Raw genomic sequence first — 23424 nt, forward strand, 5'->3', positions numbered from 1 at the left:
CTGGGAAGAACCTGTCGAGCGATTTGGACCAGCGCCCACCATCTTTCCACACCTGGTGACCTGCCATGATAAAGATTAAAAGAAATTAGTACAACATAAAAAAATTGAATAACTGACATGAATAATAATATGTACATGAATAATAATGATTAATATATATATAATTTAAGTTGTGAATCTTACAAACTAATAATCATCATCAATAAATGCATCATCATCATCACTATCACGCATGTCTTCATGAATGACGAGCTCGTCGGGTTCAACGGCGTGAAGTTGTGAAAGGCCTTCCTTTAACTGTTGAAGCATTGATAGGTCATCCGCATCAGTAACCTCTACGAGTTACAGGTCTTCTGGTTCCGGCTCAGGGCTGGAGTCGGATTCATTATTGCCGTCTACTTCCATGTTCTTGGGTGAAGCACGGCGGTTCTTGAAACGTTTCTTGGAAAGACGTGTTTCTTGGAAGAATTCTCCATCATATGTGTCTGGGTTAATGTGAGGTTCACAATCCTGTTCATTTGGGATAGGTGGTCTGACATGTGGCGGCACTTCATAAACAACGTACCAACCTTCCAGATTCTTATCCGTTTGGCATGCCCACGGTAGATAGAAAACTTGGGTCGCCTGTTGGCCGTAATATAGACATCGGGAACATCTAAATGGGTGTTTGGATTGATTTCGACTAGTCCTATATGTTCATGAGTCCTTCTAGTCTTTTTCGGCTGGAATGAATAACATTTGAAGACTACGACGTTCGGTGGGTTTTCACCATAGAATTGAAGTTCATAAATTGCTTCAACTCTTCCATAATACTTGATAACACCTTCGCCGATAGCAGAGACACCACAATTTGTAGATTTCTGGTTGGGCATAGATAGCACTTTGCCAAAGGTACGAAAGAGATACCCGTTGATGTTGTATTTCACAAATGAACGGACCTTATAGTCAAAACCATTAGCGACTTGTCTCAATTCGGCGTCCATAGACTCTGAATTAGCCTACAAGTTTACTACGAAACGGTTGTTGCATTAGCCGCAAGTTAGACCAAGAATGAAATGGTCCATTATTGATAATTACCGTTTGTTTGAACCAAGAGATGAAATCGGGATAGCCACCTCCTATCTTTGACACAAGCTCATACTCTTCGACGGAATCATTTTCGATCACCGCTCCATCCGAGAATTTGACGAGTAACGGCTGTTTGAAATATCCGGGAATAAGAGCAGTTCAAATGAATTAGAAGTTACGGGAAAATGTGCCGAGAACTCACTCAATGTACGACCACACTTCTGTTAGGTTGTTGAAGATATACAACGAAATGTTCCACCATTCTTCGACATCCAACGTTATTGGTTTTGAAGCACCGGCTAGTGCGAGCTTCCCTTTGAATAGGCTGAGGTTGGACCCACCTTTTTTAGGGTCTGCATCATTGTGCCGAGGCTTCGGATTATGCAAATGATGATTTTTGGCTTCGTAGTGTGCTGTCACAAAGTTTGCCACCTCCTTAGTAATGAATGCCTCAGCCATCGATGCTTCAATTCTATGCTTATTTTTACATTTAGCTCGAAGGGTCTTCTGCATCCTCTCAGTTGCATAGCACCAACGATCTTGCACGGGCCCACCCAATCTTGCCTCGGTCGGTAGATGTAAAATCAAATGCTGCATTGGATTAAAGAAGCCCGGTGGAAAGATCTTCTCTAACTTGCACAACAACTCCGGTGCAAATTCCTCCATGTCTTCTACCACGCCAGGTGACAATTATTTTGCACAAAGAACACGGAAGAAATAGCTCAGCTCCGCCAGTACTAGCCATTCATCCTCAGGAATAAAGCCACATAACATCACCGGCATTACCCGCTCTAGCCATATGTGCCAATCATGACTCTTGAGACCAAAGATTTTTAATTTTTCAAGACTCGCTCCCCTCTTTAGATTGGTTGCATACCCATCAGGGAACATCAAGTGCATTTTGACCCACAAGATAATTTCCCTCATAGCTGGCCTTCCAAGATTGAACCAGATCTTTGGCTTCGACCACTTCTGCTTTCCTTTGCCTTCTAGCATGTTTTGTAACGGTCTATGACATAGTGTCTCTTGATCGAGTCTAGCCTTAATATTATCCTTTGTATTCCCATCTATGTCGAACAATGTACCAAAAATAGCCTCTCCGATTTTCTTTTCAGTGTGCATCATGTCGATATTGTGTGGAACAAGGAGATCTTTGAAGTAAGGCAGATCCCAGAAGCATGGCTTGTGAGTCCAGGCGTGTTTTGAATTATACCCCTTGAAATACCCTGGACGCTCTGGATCAGGCTCGAGGGCGTTTAACTGATCCAGGATCTGTTGGCCTGTGAACGCAGGTGGTGCCAAGTTTTTGACAACTTTACCTTTAGTAAAGTTCTTCTTGTGTTTTCTGAACTGATGGTCAGGATCCAGGAACTGTCTATGGAAGTCAAAGCAAGAATACTTCCGACCCACCTGCAACCAATGAAATTGAAGAGCTGCCTTGCATTGGGGGCACGGGAACCCTCCATGCACACACCATCCAGAGAATAGCGCATATGCTGGCAAGTCATGCATAGAGTACATGTACCTCACATGCATTTTGAAGTTTTCTTTTCTAGCGGCATCGTATGTCTTGACCCCATTATCCCAAGATTCTTCCAATTCATCGTTAAGCGGTTGCAGGTACACATTCATATTCTTCCCCGGATAATTGGGCCCTGGAATTATCAACGTCAGAAATATGTTCTTTCTTTGCATAATCTGTCCGGGGGGGGAGATTGAGTGGAATGACAAATACAGGCCAACAACTGTATTGGGTTGCCGTCATGCCGAAGGGATTAAAACCATCCGTGGCGGCACAGACTCGAGGATTCCTTGGATCTGCTGCTTTATCCTGATGCAATCCATCGAAATTTTTCCACGCTTCCCCATCCGATGTGTGTACCATCATCTTATTCCCATCCGCATCTAGTTCGGTTCTTTTGCCCAATTTGTGCCATGTCATCTGTCTGGCTGTCTCTTCGACCATGAAAAGACGTTGAAGTCTTGGTACGATTGGCATATACCGAAGAACACTAACTGCGATTTTGGTCTGCCTCTTCTCACCCATACCGTTGTCTACCACAAGATACCTGCAAGACTCGCAATTGGGACAATAGTCCAAGTGTGCATACTCCTTCCTAAATAAGACACATCCTTTCTCACATGCATCTATCTTCTCATAGGGCATCTTAAGTACACGAAGTATTTTGTTCGACTGGTACAGGTTTGCAAGCATCACATGGCCTTTGGGTAGGAAACGTCCAAATAGTGTCATCATCGCGTCGTAGCATTCTCTTCCCAAGTTGAACTGAGCCTTCAGAGCCATTACTTGTGCAATTGCATCCAGCTGACAGAGCTCAGTGTGCTCATGGAGAGGACGTTTTGAAGACTCCAACATTTCATAAAAGACCTTTGCAGATTCCTCCATCTCATCTTCCGAATCCCGAGCATCATCAAAGTCTTGCACCATGTCTAAGATCCCGGTACCATGCTCGTCCGTGCGACGATGGACCACCTTAGCTCTTGTGCGTTGTATAGACTCACCATGAAATGTCCACACCGTATAATTAGGCTTAAAACCCCTCCTCTGCAGGTGTTTAATCATTACAGCCTCTGTCGTCTTTTTATAGTTGTCGCATCCAGGACAGGGGCAATAGTTTCTTTCCTGGCCATTTGCGAATGCGGCTTTCACAAATTCCTTTGTTTTTACAAACCATTATTTCGTCATCTCTTTCTGACTAGGGTGACCGATATACATCCACGCATGATCACTCATCTTGCGTAGCTACTAAAGACAGAAGAAATATATTTATATATAATTTAGCATTTATATTCATCGGTTAATCAGGTTTGCCATTTTTATTACGTCCAAGCAACCTACACGCTAATAGGTAAAGATAGGTCCTAATCCCACCCGAGTATGTGTAGATTGGGTTCGTTTTCCCATGCTCTGCTCCGGATCCAACGCAAAATTTTGGCAGCACCTCCCCGCTGTTCTCCTGATACACGTCTCCGCAATAAACAGAGAGGATGTGCATCCGGAGAACAACAGGGAGGCACTGACGAAATTCCGCATCGGATCCAGAGCACAACATACGGGAAAACGAACCCAATCTACACATACTCGGGCATTCCGTGGATAATGTTGGACAATTCAAAAGGATGGCGGTTATAAATATGCAAATACATGCATATTTATAGATGTCGCCCTGTCGAACGGGAGACGCATACTGGTCACACATACTCATGATTGAAGAAACCTATATATAGATAGCAAGTTTCATCGGCATGAAGACCGGGACAGAGCAAATTAAGGGGATAGGAGGAGAAGTCATTTGTGCTCACCAACAAACGTAGGGGCGGAGCTCGTCCAACGCACGTGGAGGTCGTCGAACAACTGCAGATTGAAATTCACCCGATCAACACAAATATGATGTTTTTATAAGATAATCAAAAAATATGTGACCTACTCTTATTTTCTTTTTTCCTCTTATTCTTCTTCTTCTTATTATTATTCTTATTTTCTTTTTTCTTTTTTCCTCTTATTCTTCTTCTCCTTCTTCTTCTTTTATTCTCTTCTTCTTCTTCTTCTTCTTCTTCTTCTTCTTCTTCTTCTTATTTTCTTTTTTTTTCTTTTTTCCTCTTATTCTTCTTCTCCTTCTTCTTCTTTTCTTTTTGTCTTCTTCTTCTTCTTCTTCTTCTTCTTCTTCTTCTTATTTTCTTTTTTCTTTTTTCCTCTTGTTCTTCTTCTCCTTCTTCTTGTTTTCTTCTTCTCTTCTTCTTCTTATTATTCTGATTATTATTATTATTATTATTATTATTATTATTATTATTATTATTTTCTTTTTTCCTCTTATTCTTCTCTTCCTCTCCTATTTTTCTTCTTCTTCTTCTTTCTTCTCCTTCCCTTCCTTTTCCTTCTTCTTCTTATTTTTTTCTTCTCCTTTCTCCTTCTTCTTCTTCTCCTTTTCTCCTTTACTAAACTGGAAACTAACCTAACTAAACCTAAGCTAAAACTGAACCTAAACTAAACTAATTTAACAACCTAACTAACTAGCCTAACTAACCTAATAAACTAAAAAACTAACGTAACTAATTTAACATAAATAAAAATAAGGAAAAACAAAATAAAATAGGGGGGACTCACCGGCGGGGGCGGCGAGGAGGACGGGTGCGACGGGGCAGTGGGGCGTCACAAGGGGCAGTGCGGCGGCGGGGGGCAGTGGTGGCAGTGGGGGGGGTGGGGGGCGGGGAGTGGTGGCGGTGGTGGGGTGCTGTGCGGCGGCAGGGGGCAGTGGTGGCGGCGGTGGGGGGCAGTGCGGCGGCGGGGTGCAATGGTGGCGGCGGTGGGGGGCAGTGGTGGCGGTGGTGGGGGGCAGTGCGGCAGCAGGGGGCAGTGGTGGCGGCGGTGGGCGTCGGGGTGAGAGAGAGAGAGGCCGGGGTGGGGGTGGGACGGCCGTTAGTAGACGTTAGGGCTTTGCCGTCTGCTGGCGGACTGTTTGCCGTCTGCCTGTGGCCTCTTTGCCGTCCGCTAGCAGACGACAAAGAAGGGACTCCAGTTTGACCTACCGTCCCTGCGATCAGGTGGGCCCCCCTACAGCTTTGCCGTCTGCTGTGCGGCCCTTTGCCGTCTGTGGCTGACGGCAAAGAAGTGGCTGATGGCACAGACCTTCTATGCCATCAGCCAATTCTTTGTCGTCTGCTTTGTGGAAGCTGACGGCAAAGACACTCTTTGCCATCAGCTAGCTGACGGCAAAGATTTGGCAGATGGCAAAATACTGATTTCCAGTAGTGCATTATATCTCTGGTACTCCCATAAATGTTGAGACCAATATCATCAATATCATAACTCCAAAGGAGTACATATGGGATGTTTATCAGCATGTTTCAGACTCTGAAAACGAAGAGGTATGTGTTTCGGTAAGTAATTAGACTCCAAAACTTTTCCAGTAGGAAATTTTCTCCGTTTTGGAATTTATGGAAAAATAGAAAAATAAAAAGCAGTCCATAGAGCGCACGAGGCGGCCACAAGCCTGGTCGCCGCGGCCTCCCCCCTGGCCGCGGCTACAGGGCTTGTGGGCACCTCGTGTGTCTCTCGGACTCCGTTTTCTTGCGGAGCACTCCTTCTGGTCCAGAAAAAATCATTATATATACGCCCGAGGGTTTTGATCTCCGTATCGCGCAGTTTTCCTGTGTTTTCGTTTTGAGCCTGTTGTCTGCCGCAAATTTAGGTTAAAGATGTCTCAGGAATTTGTTGGGGAGAATAATCTCCCTCAAGTTCATGAAGAAGTAGATGTTGACCTGAAAAGAGTAGAAGTCACGGAAGCCAGGGACAAAGCTAAGGAGAAAACCCAAGCTAGGGAGGAAGTTCAACCTATGTTCAACATTGAAGACGTTGAAGGAGTGTATTTTCTCCAACCCTTCCTCCACGTGCTGTCTCCATCCTTGATTGAACTCTCGAGGTTTTGTGAAACAACTCGTGCTCGCAATATTTCCCTTTCTCTTGAAGTTGTTTTACTGGAGAATCATGTCGCAGATCTCCAAGGTATAAATCAAAGATTGATAGCTCTCTTGGAATCAAAGGCAAAGACTCCACCACCATTACCACCAAAGGAAGACAACTAAGCATTGGTATGGGCAACTCCCTTGGCTTGTGCCAAGCTTGGGGGAGTTTCCCTTGTATCGTATTACCTTTATATCTTTTGATTTTACCTTTGTTTTAGTTCTTTCCTTTTTCAGTTTTTACTTTCTTATCTTAGTTGAATAAGTCTTTAGTGTTTAGTTTGAGTCTTTTGCCTTGTGTCTCCCCCGATGTATTCGAGCTTGCGAGCTATATAATAAAGAGCATCTTAGTCAAGGGCTTTGTTTTGTGCCGTGATCAAAAGTATGAAAAGAACGATAGCATGAAAGATCATGAGATGATCTTATGGAAAGTGCTAGCTTCACATATAAAAAGTATGATGATTGAAACTTGTTGAGAATAGAACAACATAGACCCCAGTCATTGTTGCAATTAATAATAAATAATAAAGAAAGAGAGGTTCACATATAAATATATCATCTTAGACACATTTTACAATTGTGAGCACTCACCAAACTATTACATGCTTAGAAGTAGATGTTGGACAAGGAAGACAACATAATGAATTGTGTTTGCTTGATTCCAAACAATGTTATATGATTAGAGATCCCTTAGCATGTGAAGATTGCTTCCACCTCATATTAGCCAAAACTCCCGCACCAAGTAGAGATACTACTTGTGTATCCATAAACCTTCAACCCAGTTTTGCCATGAGTGTCCACCATACCTACCTATGGATTGAACAAGATCCCTCAAGTAAGTTGTCATCGGTGCAAGCAATAAAAATTGCTCTCTAATATGTATGATCTATTAGTGTGTGGAAAATAAGCTTTATACGAACCTGTGATGAGGAAGACATAAAAGCGACATACTGCATAATAAAGTTCTTTATCACAGGAGTCAATATAAAGTGACGTTCCTCCGCACTAAGAGGACACGCATCCAAACCTCAAAATCTCATGACAACCTCTGCTTACCTCTGCGAAGGGCCTATCTTGTACTTTTACCTTTTGTCCTTGTGAAAGTCATGGTGATCAACACCAATTCCCTATTCCGTATTCATCTTGGTGAACGTCATATGCTAGGGAATGATCTATATTCATATATCAACTTGGAAATGAATACTTATGCTTTATTATTGTTGACTTTACTCTTGAGGTAAATGGTTCGGAGGCAAAATTATAAGCCCTTATCTTTCCCTGTGTTCAACTGAAACTTTGATGCCATGAGTACCACGTGAGTTGCAACAATTGTGGAAAACAAAAGAGATGATTGAGTATGTGGATTTGCTTTACAAGCTCTTATTTGACTCTTTCTGATGTTATGATAAATTACAATTGCTTCAATGACTATGGACTGTTGTTGGCTACTTCTCGGTAAGGTTTTTGATTCATACTTTTCTTTGTGAAGGACTTGTTACTTTCCCATAACAATCTTTATGATGTATTGCTGTTCTATATGTGATCATGATGCCCTCATGTCCGTATTATGTTTTATCGACACCTTCATCCCTAAACATGTGGACATGTTTATGGATCTTGGTTTTCGATTGAGGACAAGCGAGGTCTAAGCTTGGGGGAGTTGATACGTCCATTTTGCATCATGCTTTCATGTTGATATTTATCGCTTTATGGACTGTTATTATACTTTATGGTACTATAATTATGCCTTTTCTCTCTTATTTTGCAAGGTTTATTTGAAGAGGGAGAATACCGGCAGCTGGAATTCTGGACTAGAAAAGGAGCAAGTCTGAGTCCTCTATTCTGCGCAAATCCAAATGCCCTGAAAATCAACATGGAATTTTTTGGGAATATATAAAAAATATTGGGCGAAAGAAGTGCTAGAGGGGTGCTGCCAGGGGCCCACAAGCCTGGTGGCTGCGGCCTGCCCCCCTGGCCGCGGCAACAGGGCTTGTGGGCACCCTGGTGGCCCACTGGCCCCCCTCTTCTGCTATATGAAAGGTTTCGTCCGGAAAAAAATCAGGGAGAGCTTTTTCGTGGATTCTCTGCCGCCACGAGGCGGAACTTGAGCACAACCAATCTAGAGCTCCGGTAGGACGATCCTGCCGGGGAAACTTCCCTCCTGGAGGGGGAAATCGTTGCCATCATCATCACCAACACTCCTCTCATCGTAGGGGACTCGTCACCATCAACATCTTCATCAGCACCATCTCATCTCCAAACCCTAGTTCATCACTTGTAACCAATCTCCGTCTCACGACTCCGATTGGTACCTGTAAGGTTGCTAGTAGTGTTGATTACTCTTTGTAGTTGATGCTAGTTGGATTACTTGGTGGAAGAGTTTATGTTCAGATCCTTGATGCTACTTGATACGTCTCCATCGTATCTACTTTTCCAAACTCTTTTGCCCTTGTTTTGGACTCTAATTTGCATGATTTGAATGGAACTAACCCGGACTGACGCTGTTTTCAGCAGAATTGCCATGGTGTTGTTTTTGTGTAGAAATGAAAGTTCTTGGAACGTCCTGAAAGTTTACGGAGAATATTTTTGGAAAATATGAAAAATACCTGCACAAAGATCCACCCGAGGGGATGGGCCAGTGGGCCACAAGCCCTGTTGCCGCGACCCCCCTGGCCGCGGCAACCAAGCTTGTGGGGCCCACGTGGGTCTGCCGCCCCCAACTCCAGCTCTATAAATTCACTTTCGTCCAGAAAAAAATCAGGAGAGAAGATTTCATCACGTTTGCAATACGGAGGCGCCGCCACATCCTGTTCTTTATTTGGAGGGCAGATCTGGAGTCCGTTTTGGGCTTCGGAGAGGGGAAATCGTCGCCATCGTCATCATCAACCTTCTTCCCTCTCCAATTCCATGAAGCTCTTCATCGTTCGTGAGTAATCTATTTGTAGGCTCGCTGGGCGGTGATGAGTAGGATGAGATCTATCATGTAATCGAGTTAGTTTTGACGGGGATTGATCCCTAGTATCCACTATGTTCTGAGATTGATGTTGCTACTACTTTGCCATGCTTAATGCTTATCACTAGGGTCCGAGTGCCATGATTTCAGATCTGAAGTTATTATGTTGTCATCAATATATGTGTGTTTTATATCCGATCTTGCAAGTTGTAGTTACCTACTATGTGTTATGACTCGGCAACCCCGGAGTGACAATAACCGGAACCACTCCCGGTGATGACCATAGTTTGAGGAGTTCATGTGTTCACCAAGTGCTAATGCGTTGTTCCGGTTATTTATTAAAAGGAGAACCTTAATATCCCGTAGTATCCTTTTGGACCCCGCTGCCACGGGAGGGATGGACAATAGATGTCATGCAAGTTCTTTTCCCTAAACACGTATGACTACACACGGAATGCATGCCTACAACACATTGACGAACGGGAGCTAGCCACATATCTCTCCGTGTTATAACTGTTGCATGATGAATGTCATCCAAACGAATCACCGACCCATTGCCTACGAGTTTGTCCCACTGCTGATGTTACTACTGTTGCTACTTGCTACTGTTGTTACTATTGTTGCTACTTGCTACTGCTGTCACTACTGCTGTTCCTTGCCACTGCTGTTACTTGTTACACTGCTGCTACGTGCTACAATACTTTTCCGCTCGACGTTGACGGGAAATAATATTTCTCGTCCACGGGCAACTTCTGGCGCCGTTGATACAATAGTTAGGAATAGTCTGCCGTCAACAGATCGTTTCTGGCACCGTTGCTATCATACTACTTTGCTACTGATACTTTGCTTGCAGATACTAATCTTTCAGGTGCGGTTGAATCTGACACATTCAGCTGCTAATACTTGAGAGTATCCTTTCACTTCCTGACGGGCGAACCAACAAATTTGGGTTGAATACTCTACCCTTGAAAACTGCCGCGAACCCACACGCTGGTGGGCCATTGCAAGACAATTGCTAATTGTTGAGTAACTCGGAGCAGTTCTGGCTCTGTTGCCGCGGAGGCATCAAGTCAGGGACACGTCAACAACATTCTTCTAGTGTCGTTGCCGGGGACTACCAGCAACAGCTTTTTCTGGCGCCGTTACCGGGGAAGGATAGCTATATAGTCCGAGTCACTTGGGATTTATATCTGCTGATCACTATGAAGAATCTGAAAGATCCAAAAACCAAAGTCTTGCCCTCAACTACGAGGGGAGGTAAGGAACTGCCATCTAGCTCTGCACTTGATTCACCTTCAGTTATGAGTAAGTTTGCGACATCACCTCCTGCTAGAAATCTTGATATGTCGCCTGTGCTTGATGATGCTTATGATGCTACTGCTAGAGATGCTATGCCTGATACTGCTAGAGATGATATGCCTGATACTGCTAGAGATGCTATGCCTGATACTGCTAGAGATGCTATGTCTGATACTGCTTTGCCTGATGATGCTAGAGATGCTATTTTGCCTGATGATGCTATGCTTGATACTGCTAGAGATACTACTTTGCCTGATGTGCCACTAGGGGTATTCCTTGATGCCCATATTGCTAGAGTTACGGCCAATGCTCGTGATGCTTCTGAAACTGCCGATACTATTGAGATAGAACCTTCTTTTGCTACTGCTAGATCTAGCTCTCCTAGATATGAATTGCCTGATATACCTGAGGGTTATGTTATGGAGGGAGAGATAGCTGAGGATTTTCTTTCATGTAAGGATGCCTACGACGCTGAGAAATTACTTCTCAAGTGGAAGGAAAAATCCCTCAAAGCTAGGATGAAATATGACCCGAAGTCTGACACTTCACCTATCTTTATCACCGATAAGGATTATGAATTCTCTGTCGATCCTGAGATAATCTCTCTAGTCGAATCTGATCCTTTCCACGGTTATGAGTCTGAGACGGTCGTAGCCCATCTTACCAAACTACACGATATAGCCACCCTTTTCCCTAGTGAGGAGAAGATCCGCCACTACTATATCCTTAAGTTGTTTCCTTTCTCTCTAAATGATGACGCTAAAGCCTGGTTCACTTCTCTTGCTCCTGGATGTCTGAGTAGTCCCCAGGATATGGTATATTACTTCTGTGAGAAATATTTCCCTGCCCATACGAAGCAAGATGCATTGCAGGAAATATACAACTTTGCTCAACTCAAAGAAGAGAGTCTCCCACAAGCTTGGGGGAGGCTCGTCCAGCTACATAATGCTTTGCCTGATCACCCTCTTAAGAAGAACGAGATACTTGATATCTTCTATAACGGACTTACCGATGCCTCTAGAGACCACCTAGATAGTTGTACCGGTTGTGTTTTTAGGGAACAAACTGTAGAACAAGCTGAGACTCTACTGAATAACATCTTGATCAACGATAATGCTTGGACTACCCCCGAACCACTTCCTAAGCCAACTCTGAAGAAAAGAGGTATTCTATTCCTCAGTCCCGAAGATATGCAAGAAGCCAAGAAATCTATGCAAGAGAAAGGCATTAGATCTGAAGATGTCAAAAATCTACCACCTATTGAAGAGATCCATGGTCTCGATAACCCGATACAGGTAGTAGAAGTAAATTCTCTGCGTAGGTTTGATGAGAGTGATATTCCTTTTGATAAACCTGCTAGCCTATGCTTTGATGAATTTGACAACTTTGTTGCCAAACAATAGAGTTTCAATGACTATGTTAGCAGACATTTGGAACAAAGTACTCGTATGCTTAGTCATTTAAGTGCTTGTGTAGACACAAATGTCAATGATCTGAAGCTTCTGAGTAAACATGCCTCTATGATTACTACTCAGGTAGAACAAGTACTTAAAGCTCAGAATGACCTGCTCAATGAGTTAAATGACAACTCTGTCAGAGTCATTACTAGAGGAGGCAAAATGACTCAGGAACCTTTGTATCTTGAGGGTCATCCTAAGAGAATTGATCAAGATTCTCAAGGAATTAATGTTGATACACCCAATCATCCTAAGGAGAAGAAGAAGGATGATAGAAACCTACATGTCAGTTCATTGAATACTGTCACACCTGAAGAACCAAATGATGTTTCTGCGTCTGATGCAGAAACACAATCTGGTGATGAACATGAACCTGGTGACAATATGGACAGCGATGTTCATAATGATGCTCAACCTAGCAATGATAAGGAGATTGAACCTACGGTTAATCCTGATAACCCACAACCTAAGAGATACCATAAGAATGACTTCACTGCTAGGAAGCATGGTAAAGAAAGGGAGACATGGGTTCAGAACCTATGCCCTTTCCTCCTAACCCATCCAAGAAAAAGGATGATCAGGATTTTGAGCGCTTTATTGAAATGATAAGACCCGTCTTTCTGCAGATGCGGTTAGTTGATATGCTCAAAATTTCCCCATATGCCAAGTAATGAAAGATATTGTGACCAATAAACGGAAGATACCAGATCCTGAGATCTCCACCATGCTCGCCAATTACACTTTCAAAGGTGGAACTCCTAAGAAACTTGGTGATCCCGGAGTGCCCACTATACCTTGCTCCATTGAATGAAACTACGTAAGAACTGCCTTATGTGACCTTGGAGTCGGAGTTAGTGTTATGCCTCTCTCTCTTTATCGTAGACTTGAACTGGATAAGTTGACACCCACTAAAATTTCTCTGCAAATGGACGACAAATCAACTACTTTCCCTGTCGGCATTTGCGAAGATGTGCTTGTTGTGGTTGTTAACACCACCATCTTAACAGACTTTGTTATCTTGGATATTCCCGAGGACGATGCCATGGTTGTCATCCTCGGAAGACCCTTTTTAAACACTGCAGGGGCTGTTATAGATTGCAACAAAGGCAATGTCACTTTCCATGTCAATGGTAATGAGCATAGCGTGCACTTTCCGAAGAAACGATATCAAGTACATTGCATCAATGCTATCGAAAAAACATCATCGATTCTTATTGGGAGCTTTGAATGCCATATTCATCGTGTCAAGATGAAGTATGATTTGCTTGTTGGGGAGATTCATATCCCCATTGAGGTGACTTAGTGGCTATTCGAAAATTCTCCGTTCTCTTTTGCGATTCGAGAAAGTTTTGTCATGAGGATTTGATCAACCCCATTGACGGATTTCTTTCGATGACCATGAAATGGATGAATCAAAGAGTCACATACCTCTGTTTTAAGCTTTCACTTTCTGTTGCTTAGAAGAAAAATGATAGGTTTAGTTTAGTTTTCCCTATTTTCTGTTTTAGCGTCCCGGAGAAAATACCCCGAAAATAGAAGTTCTCCGATGGTCCTGAAAATCTAGTATGATTTTTATGGAATATTTGAAAAATACTAGGACTAAGAGCTGGCCTGGGGGCCACACCAGTGGGCCACAAGCCGTTTCATTGCGGCCACCCCCTGGCCACGGGAAGCAAGCCCTCCACTCATTCCAGCTCCCATCATCTTCCTCTACCTCCAGAAAAAATCGTATCGCAGCTCAAACCCGCGTTCTTGCTCATTTGGCTGTGATTTTCGATCTCCTTGCTGAAAGCACCATTCCTCGAACCGTTTTGGGGAAATTACTCCTTGGTAAGTGACTCGTCCATTGGTCCAATTAGTTTTTGCTCTAGTGCTTTATCCTTCGCATATTATTATTACCTTGGTGACCATGTTCTTGAGCTTGAAATGTTGATTTTAGCTGGTCCCAAGTAGTTTTAGCGCGTGATACGGTCTCTAGGCACTAGAAGGAGTAGTTGCTACAAGGTGTGGTTGGTCTTTATTCACTTTTCTCTTGAACTTCAAAATTTCAACAAAAAGAAATTATGTTCAGGAGGAAGTTTCATGGTGGTTCCTCAAGTAAGAAGGGTCCCCGTCTTTCTATTCGGGAGCCCGATCCTTATCAACTAAGGGACGCACCGGTACAACCATGTGAATGGCCTTCCGATGAGTTCGTGATCGAATCAGGATTCAAGGATGAGTTTGATACACTTGTATGCAATGTCGGGTTAGAAGAATTCCTCTCAGATAAATGTGAACAGTATGCTATGCTCACTGCCTCTTTCGTGCGTAGATTTAAATTTTTAGTTGGTCGTGACTCATCCATACTGTTTGATCTATATGATAAATCCTACGCCATGGATTTTGAGGATTTTAACAGAATTTGCAAAATACCCGATGGGGGTAATCTTAAAGATCCTACTAAATCTTCGGTTAGAGATTTTTTCTCTAGTATTTATGTTGGAGAAAGTAGACACATCACGCAAGCTACCATAGGAAGCATTCATTTCCCTGCCTTGCACTACTTTGCCCTCTTCATAGGTAGATGCATTAATGGTAAGGTTGAACATTGTCACCTATGCGCATCCGACCTTAGTATCCTTAAGAGCGCAGTTACGGGTGACAAAAGCTTCAACATGGGAGCTATTATAGCAAGGAGACTGAATAAGAATGCTATTGAGGGGGGTTTATTTGGCGGCATCTATGCCACTCGCATAGCAAATTTTCTTGGAATACCCATCCGCGCAGGAGATACCCCGCTCCATACAGCTTTCCTTGACCGCGTCGCTATGACACGCTACCAGCTCCTTGAGAGGGATGATGAATCCCTCCTATACCGATTGATATTTAACCGACATCGTGTCTTCCATATTACCCTTCCTGCTCCTGCTTTCTTTGACTTTCAGGTAAAACAAAGATACTACATAACCATAGGAGAGGCAGAGGAGTATGAGAGGGAGGCGACGGCTGCTCGTCTTCGTGAGGCAGCTATTCAGGAAGTGGCTGCAGCGCTCCCGTATAACCCCGATTCTGATTTTGGGTTTCGCCAGGACCGTCCTTGGGAGTAGACCAAGCTAGGCCAAAATCCTAAGCTTGGGGGTGTACGTGTTCTCACCGACCTTACATTCATGCTTACGCTTTCACTTTGTTCGTTGGTGTTTACACTTTGCCACTGTATTATCCATGCTAGTTTATTTTTGTTTTCTTGTTTTCTTGTTTTATGTCCTTCTGAGAAAACCCAAAAAGATTTTCCTTTCTTCTTTTTGCTTGTTGGGAGCTTTCCCATGTAAATAGTTTTCTTTTTCTTTGGGTCAAGGTAGAAGATATTGGTTACAATGTTTAGTGGCTTTTGCATGCATACCTGTTTAGCTTTCAAAGAGCCATATTACTTTGTCTTCTCCTTTGTTTTTGCCTGCAGATTCAGCTTAGTCCAATGCACGAGCACTCTTATTAATGTTCACATCATTCGATCGTGCAAGTGAAAGGCAATAATGATGATATATGATGAAGTGACTGAGTGTGGAAAAGCTGGTATGAACCCTATCTATTTTGTTTTTGTAAATATGACTAGCTTGTCATCCCAGATTCAGCTTTGTTGTGAGAGAACCATGTTTGCAATGACAACTTAGAGATCATAGTTTCTGATGCCATGCTTAATTAGCTAGGAGCTTATAATGGTTTGTCTTGAATGCCAACATAGATTTTGAGATGACTATGATGTAGTATGATAGGATGGTATCCTCCTTTGAATGATTCAAGTGGCTTGACTTGGCGCATGTTCATGCATGTAGTTGAAACAAAATCAACATAGCCTCTATGATGTTCGTGTTCATGGTGATTTATATCCTGTTCATGCTTGCATTCCATGTTAGTGAAACTCATTGCATCTTGATGACCGTTGTCGCTCTCTAGTTGGTCGCTTCCTAGTCTTTTGCTAGCCTTCACTTGTACTAAGAGGAATACTGCTTGTGCATCCACTTCATTAAACCCAAGAAAATTTCCATGAGAGTCCACCATACCTACCTATGTGCGGTGTTTACGTGCCGTTCCAAGTAAATTTGCATGTGCCATTCTCTAAACCTTCAAGAAATAATCTGTTTTGCATGCCCGAACCGCTCATGTGGTGACAGGGGGCTATTGGTATCTTCCATGTTAGGCGTGCTATCCTCAACATGTTTTTATTCACTGTCATTCACGAGAAAGGGGCCGGTAATTGGAATGCCCAGTTCCATGCTTAAATCGAAAACATAACTGTAAAACAAGACTCCCCCCGGATTGATGTTAGTATGGACGGTACCCGAGGATTCGGCTAGCCGTGGAGTGTGTTTGATTGGTGGTGGGGGAGTTAAAACTTTACTTTTCTGTTTGGGAACCGCCTATAGCATGAGTAGCGTGGAAGATATTGAGAACTCTTGGTCATTGTGTTTACAATGAAAGCATGCCACCCAAAATTATTATCTCTGTTTCAAAGCTTGAGCTCTGGCACCTCTGCAAATCAATGCTTCCCTCTGCGAAGGGCCTGTCTATTTATTTTCCTGTTGAGTCATCCTCCTCCTATATAAGCACAAATTAGAGAGCACCTCTGTCATTTCTATGCTTTGCTTTTGATTGATATTGAGTATGGCTATGACTGGATCTTCGTTGCTATGAATTACAATGTTTAGTCAGCCCTTGATCTTTGAAAGTGCTCTGCATTTAGGTTTTGCGGTCTCAGAAAGAGCTAGCGAGATACCACCTATTCATATTGCTTCATGCCTGTTTTGATTGAATTGTTGGTATCTGAAACTCATTATTATTTGCTCGCTAGCTGATTATGCCATTGATATTAGTTTACCGTGAGACCTTTGTGTCACTTGCTTATGTGGTTAACTTGTGATCTTGCTGAAATTCTGGTTACGAGTTAGACATAGTTGCAACAACAAGATCAAATAGAGTTTGTCAAAGTTTTTCTTTCTCTTTCAGTTTGTCAACTGAGTTGCTTGAGGACTAGCAAGGTTTTAAGCTTGGGGGAGTTGATACGTCTCCATCGTATCTACTTTTCCAAACTCTTTTGCCCTTGTTTTGGACTCTAATTTGCATGATTTGAATGGAACTAACCCGGACTGACGCTGTTTTCAGCAGAATTGCCATGGTGTTGTTTTTGTGCAGAAATGAAAGTTCTCAGAACGTCCTGAAAATTCACGAAGAATATTTTTGGAAAATATGAAAAATACCTGCACAAAGATCCACCGGAGGGGATGGGCCAGTGGGCCACAAGCCCTGTTGTCGTGCCCCCCTGGCCGTGGCAACCAAGCTTGTGGGGCACACGTGGGTCTGCCCCCCCAACTCCAGCTCTATAAATTCAATTTCGTCCAGAAAAAAATCAGGAGAGAAGATTTCATCGCGTTTGCGATACGGAGGCGCCGCCACATCCTCTTCTTCATCTGGAGGGCAGATCTGGAGTCCGTTTTGGGCTTTAGAGAGGGGAAATCATCGCCATCGTCATCATCAACCTTCTTCCCTCTCCAATTCCATGAAACTCTTCATCGTTTGTGAGTAATCTATTCGTAGGCTCGTTGGGCGGTGATGAGTAGGATGAGATCAATCATGTAATCGAGTTAGTTTTGATGGGGATTGATCTGTAGTATCCACTATGTTTTGAGATTGATGTTGCTACTACTTTGCCATGCTTAATGCTTGTCACTAGGGCCCGAGTGCCATGATTTCAGATCTGAAATTATTATGTTGTAATCAATATATGTGTGTTTTAGATCCGATCTTGCAAGTTGTAGTTACCTACTATGTGTTATGACCCGACAACCTGCTACTACAACAAAAGACCTTCCAACGGCGCCAGAAAATAGGTGTGTTGACGGCACCAGGAATCCTTCTCCTACGGCTATGCCTTAAGGGACTTCCTAGGCAAATATGCAAAGGATTTCCCCCGTGGCCTTGGAGCCTTGCGTTGGTGTTCCCTCGAAGCAGAAAGGGTGATGTAGCGCAGTGGTAAGTATTTCCCTCAGTTTGAGAACCAAGGTATCGATCCAGTGAAGGAGTATCACAAGTGCCTGCACAAACACAAAAAGCTTGCTCCGAACGCTATAAAGGGGTTGTCAATCCCTTATAGATTGTTCGCCAAGTGAGAACTGAAAGCAACAAAGTAACAAAGCAAAGTAAAAGCAAAAGTGGAAACGATAGGTGTGAATAGACCCGGGGGCCGTAGTGTTCACTAGTGGCTTCTCTCATGAAAGCAAGTAGACGGTGGGTGAACAAATTACTGTCGAGCAATTGATAGAACCGCGCAAAGTCATGACGTCATCTATGGCAATGATTATATCTATAGGCATCACGTCCAAAACAAGTAGACTGATACTTTCTGCATCTACTACTATTACTCCACACGTCGACAGCTATCCAGCATGCATCTAGTGTATTAAGTCCAAAAGAACAGAGTAACGCCTTAAGCAAGATGACATGATGTAGATGGACAATCTCATATCTACGACAGAGCCCACCTTGTTACCCTTGATGGCAACTACACGATGTGTGCCTTGCTGCCCCTACTGTCACTGGGAAATGTCACCACACGGTAAGAACCCAAAACAAGCTCTTCTCCCATTGCAAGAATCATAGATCTAGTTGGCCCAACAAAACCCAAGACTCGGAGAGACTTACAAGGATATCAAATCATGCATATAAGAAATCAGCAAAGACTCAAATATGTATCATAGATAATCTGATCACAAATCCACAATTCATCGGATCTCGACAGACACACCACCAAAGAGGATTACATCGAATAGATCTCCATGAAGATCATGGAGAACTTTGTATTGAAGATCCAAGAGAGAGAAGAAGCCATCTAGCTACTAACTACGGACCCATAGGTCTGAAGTGAACTACTCACGAGTCATTGGAGGGGCGATGATGTTGATGTAGAAGCCCTCCAACTCCAAAGTCCCCTCCAGCAGGGCACCGAGAAGGGTCTACAGATGAGATCTCGCGGAAACGGAAGCTTGCGGCGGCGGAAAAGTATTTTCGTGGATCCACTGATTTTTTTTCTGTATTTTAGGGAATATATAGGCGACATATCTAGGTCAGGGGGGCGCCAGGGTGGCCACAAGCCTGCCCATCGCCGCCCCCTGGTGGCGAATGGGGGGCTTGTGGGCTCCCTGTAGCCCTCCTGGCTTGGACCACAAGCTCCGTGATCTTCTTTCGTTCGGGAAAAAATCAGATCTGAAAAGAGCCAAAAACACAAAGAAAACAGGAACTGGCACTTGGCACCGAATAAATAAGTTAGTCCCAAAAAAGATATAAAAGGTACATAAAACATCCAAAGATGACAAGATAACACATTGAAACCATCAAAATTTATCGATACGTTTGAGACGTATCAAGCATCCCCAAGCTTAACTCCTGCTCGTCCTCGAGTAGGGAAGTGAGAAAAAATGATTTTTTGATGCTTCCATGCTACCTAGCATAGATGTCCTTTGTAACTCCTATTATGTGACGTGAATGTTCAGATCCATTAGATTCAAAACAATAGTTTTCTATTGATGTGGAAACAATAATAATTCAAGCAAACCAGCAAGGTAATCATGAACTTTCAAAATAACAAGGCCAAAAGAAAGTTATCCCTACAAAAGCATATAGTCTGGCTATGCTCTATCATCATTGCACAACGAATTTAAATCATGCACAACCCCGGTATTGGCCAAGTAATTGTTTTCACACCTTTACTTCCTCAACCCTTTTCAACTCTCACGCAATACATGAGCGTGAGCCATGGTTTTAGCACTATAAGTGGTGTGGAGTGTGCTGGAGGTTGCAAGAAAAAATAAGAGAAGATGGTCACATTAACTAGGCATATCAATGAACTGTGGAGATGCTCATCAATAGATATCAATGTGAATGAGTAGGGATTGCCATACAAATGATGCACTAGAGCTAAGAGTATATGAAAGCTCTTATAGAAGACTAGTGGGTGTGCATCCAACTTGCTTGCTCATGAAGACCTAAGGCAATTTTGAGGAAGCCTATCATTGGAATATACAAGCCAAGTTATATAATGAAAATGTCCCACTAGCTATATGGTGGTGACAAAACGAGAGACTCTCAATCATGAAGATCATTGTGCTTAATATGCACAAGTGTGGAAAAGTGGTAGCATTGTCCCTTCTCTCTTTTTCTCTCATATTTTCTTTTTGGTGGGCTCTTTGACCTCTCTTTTTTTGGTGGGCATCTTTGGCCTCTTTTATTTCCTCACATGGGACAATGCTCCATTAAGGATGATCATCACACTTTCAACTCAAAACTTAGAGCAACGATGACTCTATATGGAATGCCTTCGGTAGTGTACCGTGGCAATGATCTAGCATGGCATAGACATTAATGGAAACATCATGCTAGCTATCTTACGATCATGCAATGGCAATGTAGATGTGATGGCACATGTCATGGTGGTAGTTGCATGCCAATATATCTTGGAATGACTTTGAAAAAGCCATAGTAGGTAGGTATGGTGGCTGTTTCGAGGGAGGCTAATGATGGGTTTTGTGCACCGGCGAAAGTTGCACGGCACTAAGAAGATAGTGATGGTGGAAGGTGAAAGTGCATCTAAACTATGGACTCAACATTAGTCATGAAGAACTCATATACTTGTTGCAAAAGTTTTATTAGTAATCGAAACAAAGCATTCAATGCATACTCCTAGGGGAAGGGTTGGTAGGTATAAACCATCGCGCGATCCCGACCGCCACGCAAAGGATGACAACCAATAGACTAATCATGCTCAAATTTCATCACATAGCGGTTCACCATACATGAATGCTACGGGAATCACTAACTTCAACACAAGTATTTCTAGATCCACAACACCTTACTAGCATAACTTCAATATTACCATAACCACAACTCAAAACTAATTGAGATGAATCAAACTTCCCTAACTATTCAATGCACATGAAGGTGGAAGTTTTCGTATCCCTTTGGATAACTACCCCTTTAGAGACTACTTTCAAAGAATAGATCAACTGCCAAGCCACGCACCGCTGTGCTCTAAAAGATATAAGTGAAGCACATAGAGCAAAAGTATCTAGCTCAAAAGATATAAGTGAAGCACAAGTGAGCTGAATTGTCTACCAAAGGATATAAGTGAAGCTCGAAAATCACGGTGGGTGCATGTCTCTCTCTCTAGGTGTGCAGCAAGGATGATTGTGACACAACAAAAATAAAAGACTCCTACGATACAAGACGGTCCAAGCAAAAACACATAACATGTGGTGAATAAAAATATAGCCCCAAGTAACGTTACCGATGGATTGAAGATGAGAGAGGGGATGCCTTCCCGGGGCATCCCCAAGCTTAGGCTTTTACGACATCCTTGAATCTCTTGGGGTGCCTTGGGCATCCCCAAGCTTGAGCTCTTGCCACTCTTTATCTCTTTGTCCATAAGAACTTCACCCAAAACTTGAAAACTTCACAACATGAAACTCGTGATAACATTAGTATGAGAAAGCAAACCACCACTTCCTTAGGTACTGTAGCAAACTTAAATTCTACTTATGTTGATGTTGGGTTACTGTATCTTAAATCTTCCATAGCTAATACCACCCGATACTATCCATAGTTTCATCAAAATAAGCAACCAACACAACAGAAACAGAATCTGTTAACAGCAGACCCGTTTGTAGCAATCTGTATACTTCGTATACTTCTGGTACTTCAAAAATTCTGAAACATTACGATAATCTGAAGAATTTTCTTAACAATCAGCAGCAAAAATAATCAACTCAAAAGCTCTTACAGAAAAAATGAAAATTCTTTTCGTGAGCAGAAAGTTTCTGTATTTTCCAGCACGACCAAACGATCATCCCCAAGACTAATCATAACGGTTTTGCTTGGCACAAACGCAAAAAGAAACACAAAAAAACAAAATCATAACAGAATTATGAAAGTGTGGAAAACACAAAGCAGAAATAAAAAGGATAGATTCGTTGGGTTGCCTCCCAACAAGCGCTATTGTTTAACCCCCTTAGCTAGGCATTGATGATGCTCACACAAAAGACAAGAGTTGAAGCACAACGAGAGCATCATAAAGCATGTGAAAATCACATCTAAGTATAACATGCTTCCTATGCATAGGCATTTTATAGGAAAACAAATTGGCAAGACAACCAATAGTTACCAAATGCAAGGAAGAAGAAAGAGACAATAGCAATCTCAACATAACGAGAGGTAATTTGGTAACATGAAAGTTTCTACCCGAATATTTTCTTCTCTCATAGGAATTACATGTGGGATCATATTCAAATTCAACAATGTAACTATCACATAGGATATTCTTTTCATGATCCACATGCATGCAAAGTTGACGCTCTTCAAAAATAGTGGGATTATCATCAACTAAAGTCATGAGTTCTCCAATACCACTTTCAATATTGTTGCAAATATCATAATCATCATGAGGCTTGAACAAATTTTCAAGATCCTAAGAAAAATCATCACCCCAATCATGATCATCGCAACAAGTAGGGGACATAGCAAAACTAGCATCCCCAAGCTTAGGGTTTTGCATATTTTTAGCATGATTGTCACTAATAGAATTTATAGTGAAACCATTGCAATCATGCTTTTCATCCAAGGGGCCCTCATGAATAACTCCATAAATTTCTTCCTCACAATTTTCAGATTCACGCATCTCAAGCAAAACTTCATAAAAATAGTCAAGTGCCCTCAACTTACTAGCAATTGGATCAACATAATTGGATCTCTTAAAGAGATTAGCAAGTGGGTGAGGATCCATATCACTAGATTTTCAGCAAGCGAAGATGCAAGCATAATGAAGGCACATGGCACACAAGCGAACAGAAAGCAAGCGAGAGAAAAGGGCGAACGAAAAGGAAACGAAAAAGGCAAACGAAAAAGGCAAAGGTGAAAGGCAAATGTGAACTGGGGAGAGGAAAACGAGAGGCAACTGGCAAAAAAGTAAGTGCAAGAGATGAGTTTGTGAGACCTACTTGGATAGATCTCTCCTTCCCCGGCAACGGCGCCAGAAATACTTCTGCTACTCCAACAAAAGACCTTCCAACGGTGCCAAAAATAGGTGTGTTGACGGCACCATGAATCATTCTGCTATGGCTACGCCTTAAGGGACTTCCTAGGCAAATA

Source organism: Hordeum vulgare, chromosome 4H (genome assembly GCF_904849725.1).
Source record: "Hordeum vulgare subsp. vulgare chromosome 4H, MorexV3_pseudomolecules_assembly, whole genome shotgun sequence".
Taxonomy (NCBI): domain Eukaryota; kingdom Viridiplantae; phylum Streptophyta; class Magnoliopsida; order Poales; family Poaceae; genus Hordeum; species Hordeum vulgare.